The 22782-nt window shown below is 31.9% G+C and overlaps 1 long non-coding RNA gene across 2 annotated transcripts in view; it reads right to left on the bottom strand.

The window, feature by feature from the left end:
- Positions 1-9046: 9046 nt before the first annotated feature.
- Positions 9047-22782, bottom strand: part of LOC101882529 (uncharacterized) — a 38312-nt gene continuing 24576 nt past the window's right edge. Inside the window, exon 3 of one of the 2 annotated variants that reach the window (XR_224449.6) lies at positions 9047-11918. This is a non-coding gene — a long non-coding RNA (uncharacterized lncRNA). The remainder of the gene's footprint in view (positions 11919-22782) is intronic. The other variant, XR_012387177.1, reaches the window with a different exon arrangement.

Genomic DNA, 22782 nt, shown 5'->3' on the forward strand with positions numbered 1-22782 from the left:
TATGAAGGTAACCAGTCAGCTGGTAAGCAAAAAAAGGAACGGCATCATACCGCTCCGTAGCTTTCATTTTAAAGATGAAATGTGGCCATACATAGCTCTGCGATCTCTTAAAATTTAAACAGGGCTCCGTTTTTAGAATGAGCCTATGTTACTTTTGTGAAGAGATCACAAGTTCCAGTGTGCATTGGAAAAAGAAAAAGTGGTACAGCTCGTGTTTGCATGCATTCTTAGATGCACATTGTAAATGTTTTTTAATTGCACTTATACTGTTACCAAGCAAAAATGTAAACCATGGTAACATTCATTCATTCATTTACTTCAATCTTAGTCTCTGATTTATCAGAGGTCGCCACCACAGCAGAATGAACCACCAACTATTCCAGCTAATGTTTTCTGCAGCAGATGCCCTTCCAGCCACAACACAGCACTGGGAAACACCCATACACTCTTGCATTCGCACACACACTCATACCCTGCATCCAATTTAGTTCATCCAAATCACTTCCAGCATGTGTTTGGACTGGGGGAAACAGGAGCAGCCAGAGGAAACCCACGCAAACATGGACCATATAACCAACAGTGATAATAACTCAATATTAATACACAGCAGTCTCAGGATTCTCTGATACATTTCTAACCCTAGCTGTAGGGAAAATCCTCATTAAATCATTCATTCATTTTCAATTTGGCTTAGTCCCTTTATTAATCTGGGGTTGCCACAGTAGAATTAACCACCAACTTATCCAGCATATGTTTTACGCAGCGGATGCCCTTTTAGCTGCAACCCATCCCTGGGAAACATCCATACACACTCATACTCTATGGATAATTTAGCTTATCCAATTCACCTGTACCGCATGTCTTTGGACTGTGGGGGAAACCAGAGCACCCGGAGAAAACCCATGCGAATACGGAGAGAACATGCAAACTCCACACAGAAACGCCAACTGACCCAGCCGAGGCTTGAACCAGCGACCTTACTTTGAGGCCACAGCACTAAACTGTGTCACTGCGTCGCCTCCTCATTAAATCATCAACTAAAAATGAGTAAGAATATGAGAGAAATGAATTCATGTTGTTTAGCTATACTTTGAAATGACTGACCCAGATATGATCCAATATATGAATTCAAACCTTGTCTCAAAATGTCAAACTAGAGAGTAACATTTTCAATATTTTCAAAAAGTCATAAGAACAGAGATCAAGCTTCCTATATAGCAACTCTACAACTTCACACCAAAAATACAGTCATCTGTTAATTAACCAATATTTCTTTACAGTGGAGCTGTCAAATAACATACTCTCGGCTATTGATCACCATCTTCTTGTCTTCTCTCCATCCAGTTATTGATTCATGTAAATTGATTGACATGGATTTTGTGATGTAATCTATTAGCTGCTCATGTGTCTGCTAAAGGCTTTTAAATGATTGAGCTGTAGGCCAAATGAGGTCGAGAAGAATGATAAACCACACAGAGACTGGAAATGAAACAAAGCAGTCAACAGAAAAACGACATACTTTGAAATTACTGAGAAAGGAAACGAGGAAGGCCTAACATTGTGTTTCTATTGATTGTTATTATTATATTTTACTATAAAATATTTTCTTTTATTCATTGCCTGTAGTGCTTTATTTTCTTTTCATTATAATTAATATATATAATTATATATATAAAACATCTTTTTTGTTTATAAACATTTTGTAAAGTACAGTATATATTAAAGGTATATATTATCTTTTTAATATTATGCAATCTTCTTTTAATGTTGCACAGAAAAAAAATTGACAGAGAGGGGAAAAAACGAAATGGAAATACTTTTAAATGACTGAGAATAGAAACAGGGAAGATCTCTTTTTGACTCCAGATGATTTATGCTAATTTATATTGCATAATATTAAAACTTGAAGTAACGTTTTACTTAAAGTCTTTATGTATAATGCAGAAGCTACTATTAATAATGTATATTATAATGCATTAGGGCTTAATATAAATAACTGTAACTAATTAAAATGCATTACACTATCTGCACATTCCTTGTTACATTTGACACTGGCTGTTTGTTATGCATTGTTTAGAGAAATATATTACTATTATTAACTATTTATTTTAATACCTATTTATATTTATGTACAACTTTAAATAAAACATTTTTTTTTTGTTTTGGTTTCACAAATATGGGACATACAGTTAGGTTCATAAACATTTGGACACAGACACAGTTCTAATACTTTTTGGCTCTATAGCCCAACACAATGGATGCAAAATAAAGGTGAGATCCAAAGAGATCCAAAGAGCTCCCACTATCAGTCAAGCACACCATCATTAGACTGTTTGTTTTATTTTAAATCCATCGCGTTGGTGTATAGAGCCCGAAAAGTTAGAATTGTGTCGATGTCCAAATATTTATGGATATAACTGTACAAATCAATAGTATATTATTTTAAGCAGTCTTTTTTAAATGTTTAAATATTATAAATATTATTTGAATTTTAAACATGAATTATCTTGATTTATGACTATAAAACAACTTGTCTAAGAAGTAAGAAAGATATTCAAGATATATTCTCTTATAATATTACATTGAGCCTTATTTTAATGATGTTAAAATGTTTTTAGAGAGAGACTTTTTTGTTGTTGTTGCATTACAATCGCTTCGGGTTTTATAAATGTTGTGTTACCAAGGTCAAGAATCCTCACTAAATGTTTCATGAACACATAAATGATTAAACTTTTTGTATTAAGTGTTAATATTAACCTGTATAACAACACAGCATCATATTATTGAACAGCCAGCAACACTATTGATTTTTATGGCGAGTTTTGTAAAATTAATTAATATTTATTCTTTAAGCTTAATGTGTTTATTATGCTAATTAGCTTTCAGTTTTCAGCCGAAATGCTTTTACTTTTTAATAAAAGCAGGCTACCGCACATTTATAAACATTTATTCTGCTTTAAGGCAAGACACTGCAGGTTAGTAGGGTTAAAAAAACAACAAATAGTTTTCACCATATTATCCATAACATGCAGGCCCATAGCCAGGGGCATTGAAGCACCTCATTTTTATTAATAATATTACAGTGTTATGTTGTTCATTCATTCAGTTTTCTTTAGCTTAGTTCCTTAATTATCAGGAGTTGATACAGTGGAATGAACCTCCAACTATTCCGGCCTATGTTTTTATTACGCAGCGGATGCTCACCCATACACTTGGGAAAACACCCATACACTTTCACATTCACACACACTTATGCACTAAGACCAATTTTGTTTACCCAATTCACCTATAGTGCATGTCTTCAGACTATGGAGGAAACCGGAGAACCCGGAGGAAATCCACAGGAACATGGGGAAAACATGCAAACTCCACACAGAAATGTCAACTGACCTACACTGTTAAATAATTTTTTTGACTCAACCTAAAATTTTAAGGCAACTTTAGGACACTTTTGAGTTGACTCAATTTTTAACCCATTCTGCATTTGACTCAATTTAAGTTGATGTCCTGCAGATTGTTGCCTAAAAATTGTAAGTTGTTATTTTTTTTTGCCTTAAATTTTTAAGTAACTTTTTTTTAGCCGGGACTCGAACCAGCAACAATCTTGCTTTGAGGCAACAGTGCTAACCACTGAACCAGCAAGCCGCCCTATTATTATGTTTTTATTCTATAAAATAAATTTTGACTGCTGAGTAAAGTTGAACATATCAGGAAGTTTGTTATGTATTTTAAATAAACAATTTATTCAATTTTAAACTTTACGTATAAAACATATTCCTAAAATATTCGTTTTTTTTATAATAGATGGTCTAATAAATTTAAAGACTGTACACAATTATTTCCCAACATTACATAATCATTCAAAATTTGAAAAACTAATCTTATTTCTAAAACTGGGATATAAACTAAAACTTACAGTTTAAGTACACATAAATAAATACTTTAATATAGTATAGTAGTTAGCAATTTGACAAAATTATAAGAAATGTTTTGGAGTATATGAAAATGCAAGCACATTTTAGCAAACAAGCTAATCCAGTGCAAACTAGTGCATGAACTGTCACTAATATGTAGTCTTTAAACCTCAAAAATAAATAGAAAATGAGGGGAATAACTGCACAAAGGAGCACTTAAAAACTAACCACTATTCAGGAGGCTTAATATGGCATATGTAATGTTTAAAATGCAAAGAAGGGATTATCTATCTATCTATCCATCCATCCATCCATCCATCCATCCATCCATCCATCCATCCATCCATCCATCCATCCATCCATCCATCCATCCATCCATCCATCCATCCATCCATCCATCCATCCATCCATCTATCTATCTATCTATCTATCTATCTATCTATCTATCTATCTATCTATCTATCTATCTATCTATCTATCTATCTATCTATCTATCTCAATATTTATATACAGTACTATGTAGAATAAATTGTTGTATTTAATCAGGCATGTTATATGTATGGACAAATCCCTGAGTAAAACTTTCAGAATAAAGATATGAATAAAAGCCTTGTATAAAATAATAATTAAAATGAATTATTTATTAATTATTTATTATTTTAATCTATTTAATTATTGAATGAAGTCTGAATGTTGTATATAAGCTCTGCTGAAGTGGAAATTTATGGCTAAGTGCAGTAGAAGAAAAAAAAAGAGTTTAAATTAACATCTCCAGACACATACACATATGACAAAAGAAAAACTTAAACATGTTATTTTGAATGTTTCCTCTTCATTAGACTGACTTTTTAAAAAAAATATGAAAATCCAAAAATCCCTAAAAATCTGAACTGAAAAGCAATGTGTTTTCGCTTTAACGACCCAATGAGTTTCATTACATGTTTGAAAACCTGAGATCTTAACGCAATCATGAAACAATTAGTCCGAAGCGTTTGTGTGTGCGTGTGTGTGAATTATGCAGAGGTGAACTTGAATTAAACTCAAGGGTATTTGTGAAAGCGAGCTGCTGTGTCTTGTGTACATGCTGACGTTTATCGTGCCACATTCACTGCTGTTAATGTGTGGAGACGCATGTGTGGACAGACGAGCTGCTGCTGGAGGGGGATGGAGGAGAGGGAGACTCATCAGAGCTGCTGGATCAGCACAAGTTTGATTTCATTGATTGAGGCGACTGCAGAGGACATCTTAACAACAATATTACACACGGACAGAGACACAGCAGCTCGCTTTTCTTATATACATCTCAACATTTTATGCTCTCTTTATATAATCAACAAATACATTTGAAATATCATTTAAATATTCAATGTTACAGTAAAGTTTAAAGAAAGATAAAACACTAAAAAAACAATGAGCAATATTTTTTAAGAAAATTATTTTATATCTAAAAAAAACACACATATTATTAATTAGTATTATTTTTAAATTCCATAAAAAACTCTTTTTTATGGAGATTTTTTTTAAATTAACATTAAACTCAATTAAAAAAAGCTTTAAAACCCAAAACCCATAAATTCATTTGTATAATTATTATCATAATTGTCCTATTCTGTTCACCCTTTTTAATGCAAGTTAATTGCAGGTTTTAGATCATCAGAAGGAATTAAACATAGTCACACTCAGAAATTGCTTTTTTTTGTTGCTGCGTCATATGCTAGTTTCAATACCACAAAGACCCATATGACCTAGAATCCAGCAGAAAATGATGATGAACTGTTTTTTCTCAGCCTTAAAAGGGCTTATAATATAATATAATATAATATAATATAATATAATAGAATAGAATAGAATAGAATAGAATAGAATAGAATAGAATAGAATAGAATAGAATAGAATAGAATAGAATAGACACTCTCAGAAAAAACACAGTGGTACAAATAATGTTTCTTGGGGATCAGTTTTGTACCTTTGTAAAAATTGTATTTTATATGGTACGGAAATGGTACATCTTGTTCTGTGCTTATGGTATGGTACAAACTGTTCTGTGCCTTTTATGGTATCATTGAAATAATTGTACACAAAAAGGGTGGAAAAGTGTTTAGCACCTCCTTCTCCATTACAATATCAATGAAAATAAATATTACTGGAAAGGCAACATGATTTTATGAATAATTTCCATATTAAAACATGGATCATCATTTAAAAGCATATGTTTAAAGAAACCTATAAACACAAATTATTAAGCTCTATGATACAATAATACAAAACAACTGGTAAAACAAACCTATAGGTATTGTAAACTAAACATTTAAGGCATTTTTGATAACTGTTTGAAATTTATAACACTATTAAGGTACACCTTTATGGATCAGATTTGTACCTTTGATGCAGGTACAATATCGCATCTGCAGGTTTTAAAAACTAAAAGGTACATTTTGGTTTTCCATAGTACAAATCATGTCCCATAAAAAGGTGTACTGCCCCAGTGACAAGGATTTTTACCATCTTTGGTACAACATTGTACCCTTTTTTCTGAGAGTGTACAAAATAATATAATGTAATATAATGTAATATAATATAATATAATATAATATAATATAATATAATATAATATAATATAATATAATATAATATAATATAATATAATATAATATAATATTATAACATAATATAACATAACATAATATAATATAATATAATATAATATAATATAACGTAATGTAATGTAATGTAATGTAATGTAATGTAATGTAATATAATATAACATAATATAATATAATATAATATAATATAATATAATATAATATAATACAACATAAAATGACATGACACGACATCACAAACATATCACAACAAACATAACATAACATAACATAACATAACATAACATAACATAACATAACATAACATAACATAACATAACATAACATAACATAACATAACATAACATAACATAACATAACATAACATAACATAACAACATAACATAACATATAATTTGAAACATGATATAATCAAAATTTTTTGGAAAATGAATAAATACAGCAGAAATATAATGTTGTAAAACGTATAAATAAATATATGAACAATAAATAAATATCTCAGTTGATTTTTTATATAATGCCATAAATTGAATACTATTTAAAAATAACTTTATTTCATAATATTTATTAGAAGTTTTTACACTAAAAAAATTAAATTCTTTGAATTTCATACATTTTACAATCACAACTGTTTTACCATTATCCGAAATTGAACAACCCAACCCAACAAACACAAAAACAAATCTTGAAAACACAGACATGATTTCTAAGAGGAACACACAAGTGTCAAATACATCTCTAATCACTTATGACTCATAATAAACACAGAGATAGGATCATTATCCAGCCTGTATAACTCAGTGTATCTATTTTGTTTTAAGTAGCTCATTTGATTCTTGTCAGATCATCAGATCGCCGCCTTGTTTTGTATACAGCAACAACAACGGCCATCACAGAGCGTCTAAATCCTGTGACTGACGAACATGCACTTTTCTCACACCGCAGAGAGGTTTTCTGCAGACTCAGTGCTTTGTTTATCGTCAGTATTTATACACTTCTTCTTTATGGTGGCTTTGCCGTCAGGGAGTGGCACGCTAGACTCTTCTCACTATCACAGTTTGTTATGGATGTGACGCTGCCATCCTTTCCCACAAATGCGTTTTCTTTTCTTTTTTCTGTCTTCATAATAGAGATAAATACCCAGAGTCAGACATTTGCATAAATTTGATAGTAAAAACGCCAGAGGTTACAATATAAGGTGGCTACTTTTCATCAGAGCAACTGCTTTCTGCTACTAAATATCACTTTTGCCTCAAATGTGAGAGAGGTTTCACTGGCTGACCAGTGAGATGAGGTGCGAAGTATCCCTGTCATGAAACCATAAGTCAATTTCGACAACATTTTTAAGGCAAGACACTGCAAAAGCCCTTCTTTATGCATCAATTTTGAGATTTTGATGCATTAAGAGTTTCAAAAAAACTTTTAAAATATGACTGCGAGTGTTTGTTTAGTCGAACTTTATCAATTTGTGACTGTAGGTTTTAATTTGAACATATTTTTACACTGGGTTTCAAAATGAATAAAAATGACATGATCAATTACTCATGACAGCATGTTTTTAATGTTCTAACTTAATTTTTTAAGTTACGCAAGCTGTTGGAAGATAATGTTCAATGGACTCATTAGTTTAATTTAATTCAGCCTAAAAATTTAAGGAAACCAGGGTTTTTCACTGTGCAAACATCTTTTTTGTGTGTAAAAATTATTTGTTTTAAGTATTCATGTCTGCTTTTGTAAATTAAATTCATAATAACGATTTGAATGATGTGGTTAAATCATTTGTAACAAATAATGAAATAATAAATAATATGTATATAGCTAATTCTGGCACAACATGTCATATTGTACACTGTCCCTGAAGAAAGAAAGAAAGAAAGAAAGAAAGAAAGAAAGAAAGAAAGAAAGAAAGAAAGAAAGAAAGAAAGAAAGAAAGAAAGAAAGAAAGAAAGAAAGAAAGAAAGAAAGAAAGAAAGAAAGAAAGAAAAAGTTTTTGAGAAAATGTGGACGCCCTTTATTTATTTTATTTCAAACTCAAATATCAGCAGTTTATTATGTGAAACTGGAAAAAAACTAAATAAACTGAGAATGACATGGCTTTTTACATATTCTCCCTATTTCCAAAAATGTATATACAAACCTCTGTCATATTGACAATCTGGTGAATGCCTTTTATGGATGATTTGTATTTTCAACAATTTTTTGTTTCTTTTCAACAATTGTTTATCTGAATAATCTGGAATAATGACAACTTTTGCCACCTCCCCCCTTTTATTCCCTTTTTTCATTTCCTTTTATCCCTCTTTTTTTGTTTTGTTTCTTTTAATTTTTTTTATAATTATTGTTGTTTTTCCTCTAAATTGAAAACAAAGATGTAAATACGAATAAATAAATATTTAAAATCTTATATTCTTAGGCATTGCTTAAAAAAGTGAAGTGCAACAAATAATTCTATTAGTTAAATATTATTTTATAATATAATTTAATACATATAACAATACAATAATAATTACCATACTATGACAATTATATAACAATAAGAAGCTTTATTAAAGCCTGGAATATTGAGGAATGATGCAGTTTATAAAGGTTTTTTTAAGAGGAATTTGTTTGTACAAAAAATGCTTGATTGTACATTTTATTCAACAATAACAACAACAACAAAATGTAAACATCTCTCTTTTTTTGTTTATTTTATCAATTATGGAGTGATGAAGAGAGATTCTTAAAACCTTACTGTAATATGTGAAAAAACTATAAGTTTGAATCTGACTACATCCAGTGTTCATATGTTTGTGCTAGCACAATGGCAAATAATTGATGAAACAATGCCTCGTTTTGATATTTAATCATATAATATTTGAAAACTTGTAATAGAAAAATCAGTCAACGAGGCAAGTATGATCATACCTTTTTTACACCATAATAACATACAGTTGAAGTCAGAATTATCAGCCTCCTTTGAGTTTTTTTCTTTTTAAAATATTTCCCAAATGATGGTTAACAGAGTCAGAAAATTTTCACAATATGTGTGATTTTTTTCATCTTCTGGAAAAAGTCTTATTTGTTTTATTTCGGCTAGAATAAAAGTAGTTTTAAATTTTTTAAACACCATTTTAAGGACAATATTATTAGCCCCTTTAAAGACAATAACTTGCCTAATTACCCTAACCTGCCTAGTTAACCTAATTAACCTAGTTAAGCCTTTAAATGTCCCTTTAAGCTGTATAGAAGTGTCTTGAAAAATATCTACTTAAATATTATTTACTGTCATCATGATGAAGATAAAATAAATCAGTTATTAGAGATGAGTTTTTAAAACTATTATGTTTAAAAATGTGTGAAAAAAAATCTCTCTGTTAAACAGAAATTGGGGGGAAAAATAAACGGGGGGCTAATAATTTTGACTTCAACTGTACATCTTAAGTCATAAACACTGTCTGGTTGCATGAAGCAAACTTTGGTTTTGAGGAACAGATGAGCGTCAGGTTGCCAGATCCTCTCTCATGTGGGCTGACTTTCTGGTTTTCCAGCAAAAATGAAAAAAACTGACGGCTATGTGTTTGACGGAAGATGAAGTGTTTGTCAGTTTCACAGGGTGTTTCTTCAACACTGTCTCTGTGGATTTTCAGAAAATGAACTTTTTGAACAGTTTCGGTTTCATGCGTAAAACGTTTTACAATAGACTGCCATATTAAACTGATCAAATATGATTGCAAAATGTTTGATAAGTCTGACAAGTTACATACATATTGTAAGTCACAAAATCATTGCTATAAATGTTTCATTTAAATGTATAAAACAAGGGTGTATTGATCAAAAGTGACAGAAAAGACATTTATTTTGCTAAGTATATAATTAAAAAGATACTACTCTTCACCTTTTTGTTAAGAATTTTTTTTAATCAAATATGAAATGGATTAGTTAATACATTTTAAATCCCTTAATAAAAGTAATTACAGTTTTTACAAAAACTTACTGTAAAGCACCGTGGCTGTTTCACCATTGATAATATTAGGTTAATAAACTATTACATAAATAATTTTAAGTTTCTTAAAAATGCATTTTGTTAAATAATAAAAATAATGGTATATATGAACTAAGCATACATAAATTGTACTTTAAAAATATTTTTGCAAGTTTGAAAATCTCATCTAAATACTAAATAAAAACTAAGTAGATAGAAAAATACATTTGAACTAAACTAATAAAAAAATAAAAACTCAATAACTTTTTTTTTTCAAAAAGACAATCAGACAAACAAACAAACAAACCATCCCCAAACGCTGACAATTACATAAAATATTACAAATGTATCTGTTTAACAAAACAAAAACAAAAAAAAAATCTAAACAAAACAAAAGAAGCCAGAACTCTCTTAAAATACAATTTTCAGAGTTTAAAGGATTGGAGAGTTTCGCAAAGTCTCCTGAATTTGCCCTGTTTGTGATTGAGGTCAAAGTTACATTTTACCAGTGGAAGAAAAATTGACAACTGAGAAATCAACATGGAAATAGCTGAAATTTCAGAAGTAGACCATTTTAGTATTATACATTTCTTAGCCAGAAATGTAAGAGTTGTAAACAGAGGTTTGAGGTCTGATTAAAAAAAAGGTCTTCAGGAATGTCATTCAAAAAAAAAAAAAAAAAAACGTAAGAGGGAGAAAATAAAACGGTTTCCTATTATCTCCTGCATTGCAGAATGAACCCCTCTCCAATATGGTTGGATGTGAAAACAGGAGCAGAATAAATGAAAGAATGTGCCCTTACAAGTTTTGCACTTAAAATAGAGGTCGGAACAAGCTGGGAACATTTTATGCAGACGATCAGGAGGGAAAGAAATTCTGTGGAAAAACCTCAAATTTTGTTAATTTATGGAAACTAAAGTACATTTCGGAAAAATACCATCACAGACCCTAGGTTTGGCATCTCTGCTTCACAGTTTATTGTTCACTTGTTATCATAGTTTTTACCTATTTTAAACAAAACAACATGAAATAAGTTCAACACATGAATTTAAATGGCACTAAAACCAATGACCTTTATATGGTGTTTGAATACATTAAGCTGCATTTAAATAAAAACTAGATCCTCTTTGTTTGTCTATTTGTTTATGTATATTGTGTCATCTTTTACTAAACGCATCTAGACAATGCAGACTCATTATGTGAAGATGAATGTTGGTGGTTTGCACTTGTAGCTGTGAAATGTCACCTCAGACCTCGTCAGTTCCTCATCATTGGCCGACGGTACAGACTGTGAGTTTCTGATGCCCTGATGGAAAAGTGCTGACCTGATGATGCTCAGGTCTGATAATGCCTCCTGAAGCCTAAAGCCTGTGTGTCTGCGCTGGGAAAGACGGGCTTCCACGTCCTCCATACTGGTCCTGTTTCACCGCAGCATATCTGACAGACAAATACAGCAGTTGAGCTAAACGTTGAGCTGATTATTTATTTGAAAGTTTACTAATATTTACAGCCACAGAATTATAAAGTCTTATTAATTGATAATAAAATAAAGTTTACAAAAAATGAACTAACTTAAGCTATGGTGTAGATTTAAAAAAAAACTGTTAATAAAGCAAATATTAACGGAGAATGTATGAATATACTAGATATCAAATTCCATGTGTTCTTAGTTTGTGATATTTTCTAGTGATTTCGGAGCGAAAATTGATTCTACATTTTTTTACAGCACAATGGAAAATGATGGAAATGATGCTTCGTCACAAATTAAAAATAAATTTCACAAACAAATACTCAAACACAATGAATTAAACTTGAGAGCAATTTGAACATTTTGTAATTTTGAAGAAGAAACTGAAAATGTATTTTACTGTAAAAAATTTCAGTAATCTGTGTTTTTACAACTTTGACTTTTTATAAAGTAGCTGAAATAAAATGTTCATTAAAATTTTTGTCTAATTTAATTTAGTTTTTATGGATATAAGATAAACATAAAAATAAAACACAGCAATTAATCTGCTTAATCTGCAGTCATATAAAAACAACAACAAAGTTTGAATTAAGATATTATACTTTAAGTGTTAATTTTGTTGTTTAGATTTTAATATAATTTTTTAAAAATACGTATATGCTGCTTTTTTATTTTAAACTAAATAAATTAAAGTAAACTAAAATCTAAAATAAATTAAATAAACTAACCCCCCCCCCCCCATTTTTTTGACAAATTTAAAAAATAAAAAATAAAAAAAATAAATAAATATAATTTAAAACAAATGAAGGCAAAATTAACAAAATTACAAACTACACAAAACTAAATAAACCCTTTGAAATTTAAGAAAATATCAAAATGAATTAATAACCTTATCATTGAACAAAACTGCAATAGCATATCATTGAAAATTTTGTTCTGGATAATTGGCAGTGACACAACACAAAACTACCCTAACAGCAGCACTTCATTCATCCCTCTTATTAAATGAACATAAATCATTTTAAGAAACATTTATGATATTTTGAACTGATACAAACTTAGGTTGTGGCAGTTTTGGACAATCAGGAATATTGTTGCTATATCTGCAGTGAGCATATCCAACCATTTGCATTGTTGCGCACGAGCAATTGAACAATTGTCATGTACTCTATGTTGTGCTGCTACATTTGACCCCACTTACACTATATTAAGACAAAGCATGGTGGAAGTTTGCATTCTAAGAAGAAAAAAAAGTGTTTTTAATTCCATGGAACATGACACATTTTCAGCTGATTGAGAAATTTCACTGAGGATGTAACAGCTGCTATAAAGCACAAGTATACTTTGGTATTAACATGCACTCTAGTATGGAAGGCTGTTGGGGCAAAAAAATCCTTAAATCTAAATGCTTGAAATGTAACATATCCAATGTTAAGATGCCAATTTCAAACATGTTTCTTTAGTAATTTAGATCCTTTATAACTGTAAATCTTTCATTATCATCAATTTTCATTGCTGTTGTTATAAAAGGTGAATATGGCAAATAAAAATTTAAATTAAATCGGATTTTGTCAAGAAACACATTACCCAATAAAATTGCTGTATTTGTTAAATGTTTTGCATATGTGAAAAAACAATCTGATCTCATGAATATTCATAGGTATTTGACATAAAGAGTGGTTCTGCCAAATGGACATTTATTTTTCTTTGCATTAACACTAGCTCTGTTTACATCCACATTTTTGATGCACATCTTGGAATATTATATAAAACTGCATAATGGGAACGCAAAGATGCAAGTAAAAAACTTGCAAGAATAAACTTTTTATCCATCAAGAAACACATTTACCGACTAAAGTCCAGCATGCACATCAAAAAAGTAATCCAATTATGTTTTACCAGATCGTATAATAACAAAAATAGGCGCAGAAATCTATTTTGCATAATTGGATTATTTATAGTATGTAAATGTACAATACTGTCTCCTATTAAACATTACATAAGTGTTGGGGAAAGTTAGTTTAGGAAGTAATGCATTACAATATTAGGTATATCCCCAAAAAAGTAAATAATTTCGTAACTTAGTTACTTTTTATAGTGAGTAATGAGTTATGTTTCTTTAGAGTTACTCTTGCGTAATTTTTCGTATCTGGCTGATGCTTTATCTTTATCAGAACTGTTTTTTTTTCTTTCTTTTTTTAATAGAGGAGCTCTGCAATTAACAACGCGCTGCATAACCTTCATTTACCTATAAAAAATACATAAAAACAATCTGAAACTATGTTATCTGAGAACTTCCTGACTCAGAACTATGCATGCCGTATATACTGTACAGATTATTAAAAGTTAAAACTAATGCGTTTGCTACTTTTGTACTATTTGTCTTAAGTAAAATCACTGTTCATTGAGACAATCTGTTTTTCCTTTTGCTTCGATGCGTTCAAAATAATGAACACATTCTCTCATTGACTGCGTGATTCTTTGATGATGGTTAGGTTTAGGGGTGGGGTTTGGTGCCACACCTCCTTTTAAAAATCATACATTTTTGTACGACTGAACTAATCACTAAACTGACAAAACGTAAGATAGTTATGTTTCCTCGTGAGATCAGGATGAATAATGAGATCAACCTGTAAACAATGGTATTGTGATGTACATATACCAAGATCGGATCTTTTTTTTTACAAAGAGTATTGGTTTACTGGTGTATATAAAGATACATACGTCAAATTGTATTCCTGTATACTAAGAAATATGCAAAACTGCTGCCAGGGCCACTCAAACTGTTCATATTAAAATCCCAAAAAATCCCTTATAGCAAACTAATGGGAACAGGGGTGTGGTTAAGAATATTGCTGCTGAAACCATCAAACACTGAAACAAATAGTCAGACTTTAACTGAAAATTACCAAAACAAGCTATTTTTATTTAGCGCACAGATTAATTGTTCACCTGAAGAATAAACATTATCAATTTAGATTTTACACCAACTTTAACCAAGCATGCAACACACGTTTCCCAGCACAGTGCTGGGTTGTGGCTTGAAGGGCATCTGCTGTGTAAAACATATCCCAGAGTAATTGGCGGTTCATTCCACTGTGGCAACTCTAAATAAATCAGGCACTAAGTCGAAGATGAATGAATGAAAATATAGCTTGCACGAGCACTTTTGGCTGTTTTTCCACAAGGTGGCAGTACTGAACCAGGCTGTTTATTCACAATCAGCGAAGAAACAGAGATGGAACAACAACAAACTACTGAAAACTTTAAAACACCCAGAAGTCTGCAATAATACAGGGAGTGCAGAATTATTAGGCAAATGAGTATTTTGACCACATCATCCTCTTTATGCATGTTGTCTTACTCTAAGCTGTATAGGCTCGAAAGCCTACTACCAATTAAGAATATAAGGTGATGTGCATCTCTGGAATGAGAAGGGGTGTGGTCTAATGACATTAACACCCTATATCAGGTGTGCATAATTATTAGGCAACTTCCTTTCCTTTGGCAAAATGGGTCAAAGAAGGACTTGACAGGCTCAGAAAAGTAAAAAATAGTGAGATATCTTGCAGAGGGATGCAGTACTCTTAAAATTGCAAAGCTTCTGAAGCGTGATCATCGAACAATCAAGCGTTTCATTCAAAATAGTCAACAGTGTCGCAAAAAGCGTGTGGAAAAACCAAGGCGCAAAATAACTGCCCATGAACTGAGAAAAGTCAAGTGTGCAGCGGCCAGATGCCACTTGCCACCAATTTGGCCATACTTCAGAGCTGCAACATCACTGGAGTGCCCAAAAGCACAAGGTGTGCAATACTCAGAGACATGGCCAAAGTAAGAAAGGCTGAAAGACGACCACTACTAAACAAGACACACAAGCTGAAACGTCAAGACTGGGACAAGAAATATCTCAAGACTGATTTTTCTAAGGTTTTATGGACTGATGATATGAGAGTGAGTCTTGATGGGCCAGATGGATGGGCCCGTGGCTGGATTGGTAAAGGGCAGAGAGCTCCAGTCTGACTCAGACACCAGCAAGGTGGAGGTGGAGTACTGGTTTGGGCTGGTATCATCAAAGATGGGCTTTTGGGGCCTTTTCGGGTTGAGGATGGAGTCAAGCTCAACTCCCAGTCCTACTGCCAGTTTCTGGAAGACACCTTCTTCAAGCAGTGGTACAGGAAGAAGTCTGCATCCTTCAAGAAAAACATGATTTTCATGCAGGACAATGCTCCATTACACGCGTCCAAGTACTCCACAGCGTGGCTGCCGAGAAAGGGTATAAAAGAAGAAAAAATAATGACATGGCCTTCTTGTTCACCTGATCTGATCCCCATTGAGAACCTTTGGTCCATCATCAAATGTGAGATTTACAAAGAGGGAAAACAGTACACCTCTCTGAACAGTGTCTGGGAGGCTGTGGTTGCTGCTGCACGCAATGTTGATGGTGAACAGATCAGAACACTGACAGAATCCATGGATGGAAGGCTTTTGAGTGTCCTTGCAAAGAAAGGTGCTATATTGGTCACTGATTAGTTTTTGTTTTGTTTTTGAATGTCAGAAATGTATATTTGTGAATGTGGAGATGTTATATTGGTTTCACTGGTAAAAATAAATAATTGAAATGGGTATATAATTGTTTTTTGTTAAGTTGCCTAATAATTATGCACAGTAATAGTCACCTGCACACACAGATATCCCCCTAAAATTGCTAAAACTAAAAACAAACTAAAAACTACTTCCAAAAATATTCAGCTTTGATATTAATGAGTTTTTTGGGTTCATTGAGAACATGGTTGTTGTTCAATAATAAAACGATTCCTCAAAAATACAACTTGCCTAATAATTCTGCACTCCCTGTAAGTGATTAGTTGTGAGGATAAAAAAATATCAGAAACTCTAATAAAAAGACGTTCAATCGCTCGCAGTTTATGGAAAGAAAATTGATAAATCTTTGTCTCCAGATTTAGAAATGAATCGTCTTCACCTTCAGACATCAGCAGGACACAGGTTGCTGGGTGAAACATTCAGGATGCAGCCATTGTGGTTCCAGAGTTACGACTTTTTGTCAACTCAGTGCTGTAAGTTTGTGGTTTTAAAATAAAAGAGTGCACATGAGGTTTCAACAAAAGCATGACCCAGTGAGTTTTACGGCCGGTTTAATCCTGTACTTTAGCCAGGCTAAAAGGCAAGTGTATCAGTGGCAGAGGTCTGTGCGGGAGGAGGAAGTGACAGTGTGGGAGGAAGCCTGAATTCTCCTTAGTCGGTCATGTGTGTGTGTTGTGTGCTCATGAAGTGCTGTCATCAGTTCTGACGCACAACAGACAAACCAGCATCTGCTTATCTGAGGTTTTCTTCTAGAAATTATACAAAGCTGACACACACCTAAACTTGAACTTTTGCAGGAGGGATTTGTAGAAAAGCTGCAAAATACTCAAAATAGTGCAAGAGTTTGTGCAGCAACAACAAAAAGTCTATTATTTCCTTCTCATGGATGTTGCTTTGAATGTGTCTTTTTTGCGAATTTTTTTTTAACTTGAAATCTAAAACAACAGCAGGCTTTTATTTTATGAACAAAACAAAGACATTGTTAAACAGCCAGTGGGTACCTTGATGTCGAAATAACATCAGCAATCATGTCAAAAACATTTCATGACCTGATGTTAAGATGACATCAAATAGACTTTGACGTCCAAAAATGATTACATGACATGTAATTTAATTGCTATTTGAGGCCAATATTAAAGTCAATTTAATGTCATTTTGATCTACTGTAGGTAGTTTACATGTATTGTAGAGATACAAAATCCAGAGTATATTTGTAAGTTGGAATTAAAGCTTTGAGATGAATAAAACTTTTCTTATATTAAATTTGTGTCATTATTTTGATGGTCAAAAGTCCATTAGTGTGTGGATGTCAAATAGACATCAAGGTTTTGGCATGAAATTGACTTGCATTTTGACATGTTTTTTATGTTGTTTTCATGTCATGTTTCATGAGATCAAGGTACTCGCTGAGTCAGGCTGGGCGATATGGCAAAAATGCAATCTCGATAATTATTTTCCATTTTGAATGATAATGATATATATTTCAATATCAGTTGTTAATGCTTCCAGATTTAAATTAGTACCCCAACAATGACTGAAGTCACAAATATTAGAGGGTTCATAGATGGCATATTTTTGGCTGGTAAATTTTCGGTGGCCAAAAATTGGGTCCATCACTTATATCAACACACTAAGATTACCATGTTGCACATTTCTGCTGTGTGATTGGCTCTTAGACCAATATAGAGTAAAAAAGTCAAGAGCTTATCGTTGTTATTGACATAATATCATTTCATTTCATATCATTTAATCGGCCCAGTTCTACCGCTGAGTAACTTTATGGTTAACAGAAGAAAGTTCCAGGTAAATTTTGGGCAAACAATCCATTCGCTCTATAAAATAATAGTCAATTAACAGTTTTCCGTATTTTATGATCCACATCAGACTCTATTCTTCACTCTGACAACTTTGCTGTTAAAAAATGTTTCATTTATTACATTTTTTATTATTTGAAACAATATATGAAAATTTAAAAAATCATATATACAGAAATAAATCTGTTACATAACAGAATAATTAAGTTTTTATACTATAAATTATATGGGACATTCTACCAGAAATGAAATGTGTCCCTGAAATAAAAACATAAATACAGTGAATAAAAAGTATTTCTACACAAAAAATGTCTGTGGACTGATGGTTGATTTACGTGAGTTGCTCTGTAAAGGAGTATGTCATTTATTTTTTTTTCTTAGATTTTTTTTTCTTTATTATAAAACATTTTACAAATGTACAAACTCTGTCATTGTCCTTTTGTCCTCAGGCCAATTGAACCTACAGCTTTAATAATTTTGTTACGCTAAAAACTGTCATTTAGAATAAAATGCTTCAGAAATAGCATATTAGTTATCATTCACATCAATTAATTCAAACATTAAATTATAAATTCTACAAATAAATTTACAATTGTCCCCATGTTTCTGTCAGTCCTGTCACATTTGCATTAAATTTAACATGAAATGCGTGCATTACACGTTTAAGGCTATGACTCAGAAGTGACATCATTTGATGGAGAAGAAGCTGACTGTCATCAAGGATGCTTTCCATCGTTTAATTGTATGATTTTATGCTTGTTTTTGAATTATATTTTTGAGGATGATAAGCTTAAGTCAGGCCCTGTTACATTTTCTATAAGTGAAAATGTACGTTTCTGGCAGAATGTCTCATATAATTGTCAATATATCATTTGAATCTACCAAAAGTATCAATAAAAGTAATATGTTAAACATTTCAACATTAAATTTGATTGAAATCAATGTCACAATGCAAATTGAAATCATAAATAAATAAAAAAACAAAACAAATGAATCATTAAATAAAGTAAACGGTCATTTTTACAGTGTATAACTTGCAAGTTTGCACTCAGAAAATTCAGTTGTAAATTAATCACAACGAAACGCCGTGACACATTAACTTAAGCACAAAAGAAAAGCTAAGGTATTTTCTTGTGCAACATGAGAGCTTTTTTGTTGTTGTTTTTTTCATCGAATGCAGCACTACATCACCTCATAGCATCATATTAAAAGCAGTAGCAGATCTTACTCAAACTGAGTCGGTTCATTGATTGAATGTTCTTGTGAAACAGTAAATCACAAATGAATCACAAACACCCCCACAAGCTGTCAGAGCTCGAAACACAGAAACAAGTGGACATCCTGAACGGAAACCACAAAGCCTGCGGCCGCATTGCATTCCTTCACTTCATCTCCCCTCACTCTCCACCAGAGTCACTTGACCAGACCCCTATTTAGGAAGTGAAAGAGGAAGCTCCATATATCCCCATCCATCCTCACTGCCACACGGCCGCTGCTGTTCACGTGAAGGCTAAGAGAGACAGAGGACACTGGTATTATCCACCCTAGAAAACAGCCTGAGAAGCAGGAACAGACCAGTTCTGACCAGCCGAGTTCTGCTTCAGAGATCAGACACTTTTGACTCAGTTTAGTGGTCAAACTGAACTGGAGTTGCTCGGGTTAATATAGCAGACAGTGTGGACGACCGACAAATTTATTAATTGAGAAAATATTACAATTCTAAATGCCTACATGGTGCAAAGTAATCATTTCAATACAGTTAATATATATATATATATATATATATATATATATATATATATATATATATATATATATATATATATATATATATGTGTGTGTATGTGTGTGTGTGTGTGTGTGTGTGTGTGTGTGTGTGTGTATAGTAGTGTTTTCTAAATTCTGTGTATGTTTATTTAAAATTTTATAAATGTATACAGTTGAATCCAATATATTAAACCCCCTAAATTATTAACCCTACTGAATTATTAGGCCCCCTGTTTATTTTTTTTCCCGATTTCTGTTTAACGGAGAGATTTTTTTCAACACATTTCTAAACATAATAGTTTTAATAACTCAAAAATTCTAATTTAATTTAATTTTATCTTTGCTATAATGACAGTAAATCATAATTTACTAGATATTTTCCAAGACTTCTATACAGCTTAAAGTGCCATTTAAAGGCTTAACTTGGTTAATCAGGTTTAATAGGCAGGTTAGGATAATTAGGCAAGTTATTGTATAACAATAGTTTGTTCTGTAGACAAACTAAAAAGAAATATAGCTTAAAGGGGCTAATAAGTTTGACCTTAAAATGATTTTTAAAAAATTAAAAACTGCTTTTATTCTATCTGAAATAAAGCAAATAAGACTTTCTCCATGAAGAAAAAATATGATCAGAAATACTGTGAAAATTTCCTTGCTCTGTTAAGCATAATTAGGGAAATATTTAAAAATACAAATTAAAAAAGAGGCTAATAACTCTCATTTCAACTGTATATACATGCTGAGTTTTATGAGTATGAGTATGAATCCTGATGAGTGATAAAATACAATTATGGATGCAAATATAATCCCATTTTAGGTCTAAATATAATGTATATAACAAGTACCAATAAAATAGACATATTTACACAATTATAAATGAAATGCTGCAATAATAAACAATAAACATAATTATCAGCCAAATATTATATAGTTGTTGATTTTTTTTCTGTTGTAGAACAATATAATAAATTGACTACTCAACATTAATGGTCATAATAAATACTCAGAATCCTATCTAGATTCATGGTTGCTCATTTTCCATCCAGAATTCATTTACAGTGTCCCCTATTTGTATTGCTTGAGCCTTTTTCTGCGGGTCTGGGTGAGCGTGTGATGCGTGTGATGGCACCTTGGTCAGAGAGCTGAACTGCTGACTCAATGCACAGGCAGAGAGAAGAGGGGGGAAGGAGAGAGAGAGAGAATGAGAGAGAGAGAGAGAGCGAGAGAGCCTTTTATTAGCACCGCATATGCTTGAAAACCAATAAACATTGAGAACACCTGCTTAATACAGTCATTTACAGTCTCCTGTGTCTCCATATTATCACTCAGACATTGTTTATTCCTACCAAAACAGCTAAATTGTACAATTAAATATTATTTGAGAGTTTTCAGACAAAATACCACCACATCCATCGCTTTCATAAACATTCAGGATTTAACACTTTCAACACTTTACAACATGGCATGCACTCAGTTAGTTATATAATAATCAACGATGCTCGTACAGCATTTATTAATCTTAGTTCAACATTTCCTATAATGCGTTATAAAAATCCTGTGTTTGTTAACATTAGCTAATGCACTATGAGTTAACAAAGGTAATGATAAGCAATTGTATTTCCATTAACTAATATTAGCAAACATATATAAATACTCTATTTCAGAGGTCGCCATAGTGGAATAAACCATGTTTTAAGCAGTTAATGCGCTTCCAGCCACAACTCAGTATTGGACACCCATACACACACACATACACACTCAAACACTACGACCAATTTAGTTTATTCAATTCACCTATAGCGCGTCTTTGGGTTGTGGGGGAAACAAGAGCACCCGGAAAAAACCCACGCGAACACTGGGAGAACATGCAAACTCCACACAGAAATGCCAACTGGCCCAGCCAGGACTCGAACTAGCAATCTTCTTGCTGTGAGGCCACAGTGCTAACCACTAAGCCCCAGTGCCACCCACTGTATTAAATGTTTAAATTAAATAATAAATGAAATTGTTCATTGTTTGTTTTTATTAGTACATACATTACCATTAACTATTTGTCCAATATTGAAAAGTGTTACCAAAGTATCAGTGATTCAAGCTGCAATAAGCATATATTAACATTTATCAACAATATAAAGTCCCAAAGATGTGTTAAATATGGGGGTAAATCTACTTCACAAATGGTTTTATTTACTAAAAAAATTATTAGATTATTATTAAAATAGTATTATTTCAGTGATATAACAAATACTAAAAGTGAAAATATAATTTATGACAATGTAAAGGATGGCTAAAAAACATACTTAAGTTAAAATAAACAGCATTGCATTCCACTTAAAATTTTAAAAGAAGTAAAGAAAACTGCCATGGCAGATAGCCTTATAAGCGGTGTGCCAACATATAGTGCCATTGCACTTTGAGCTTTTGGGTTCTGGTTCACTGATTTTTCCAGATTGAACACCCCACCCACTCTTTCCAACTTCCATCTACAGAAATGTAAAATAATATATAAAGGTTTTAACATACACTGCTGGTCAAAAGATTGGGGTCAGGTTTTTTTAAGAATATTATTCTGTTATTGATATTCTGGTGATTAGCATTTATTAAATGTGAAAAATTGTTAAATTGTGAAATAATTATTTAAAATTTAAAT

The sequence above is a fragment of the Danio rerio genome, chromosome 11 (genome assembly GCF_049306965.1).
Source record: "Danio rerio strain Tuebingen ecotype United States chromosome 11, GRCz12tu, whole genome shotgun sequence".
Lineage (NCBI taxonomy): Eukaryota > Metazoa > Chordata > Actinopteri > Cypriniformes > Danionidae > Danio > Danio rerio.